Below are 1,026 nucleotides of genomic sequence, written 5' to 3'. Positions count from 1 at the left end.
AGAGATTAATAAAAAAAAAAAAAAAAAAAAAAAAATTGGTTCTGTCAAATATCAAGGCATTTCATTAGTCAATTTTTGTATCCATAACACCATCATTGCAATATTTCATATTGGTATTGATTCAAAATTGACTCTTTAAACTTCCGGCTGCTTGTTAGCAGCGTAGTACCTTAAGAATTGATTATTCAGCTGCTCTGCACCAGCAGAGCCCTATCATAGCAATGCAACATATGTCTTTATTAATGTATCAAGATAAATCTCCTTGCCAAGTTATACCCCTATTTTTTAAGACGATAACGAGCATTGTTTTTTAAAGGCCAAGTATGGACTAAAAAGTTTTAACTGAAAGGAAACCTGTAGATTGTAATGAGCTATTAATGGCTACCACGTGTAAATTAGTAGCAATGAGTTTCACTCCAACTTGTGGATATAATCCAAGCCAATTATTTTTTTTCCCTGTTTATCCAAGAAGTTCCATCTTATTTTAAACATATTCAGTAGATGATTGTGATTTTAATTGTATAATTTTCCTGGGTTTTTTTTTTTTTTTTGGCAATTTAAAATAGTTTCTTCTTAAATGGAAGCAATGTTGTCAGATCGGACTGGTTTCGGTCCAAGTGGGCTTCTTTTGAACAAGTTGGGCAATTGGTCTCTCCATTTGGCTTTGATGGCTTTAGGCCTTTTCTATTAGACCTGATGTCTAAGCTCAGCATCTGGCATGTGTGTTCCAAACATGCAGAAAGCAATAGGCTGATCAGCTTGTCCCAGAAAATGACCCAAAGCTTATGCAAAGTACTGTAACAGAAATCTAAGCGCAACCTTATGTTTTAAAAGAACAAGGGTGTTGCTTGTTCTTTAAAATTGGTTTTAAAATGTTCACTGTTATAACAGAAGGTTAAAGAGGGGTTGAGATTTGGCTTTGATTTTATTGAACAGGGTGGGCTGGAAACAGGCAGATCTGGCAATGCAGAAAGTAGCAGTAAAATAGCAGAGATTAATAAAAAAAAAAAAAAAAAAAAAAAACCC

This window comes from Cyprinodon variegatus, unplaced genomic scaffold (assembly GCF_000732505.1).
Source record: "Cyprinodon variegatus isolate N-32 unplaced genomic scaffold, C_variegatus-1.0 Scaffold745, whole genome shotgun sequence".
Classification (NCBI taxonomy): Eukaryota; Metazoa; Chordata; class Actinopteri; order Cyprinodontiformes; family Cyprinodontidae; genus Cyprinodon; species Cyprinodon variegatus.
This window is presented reverse-complemented; position numbering follows the sequence as displayed.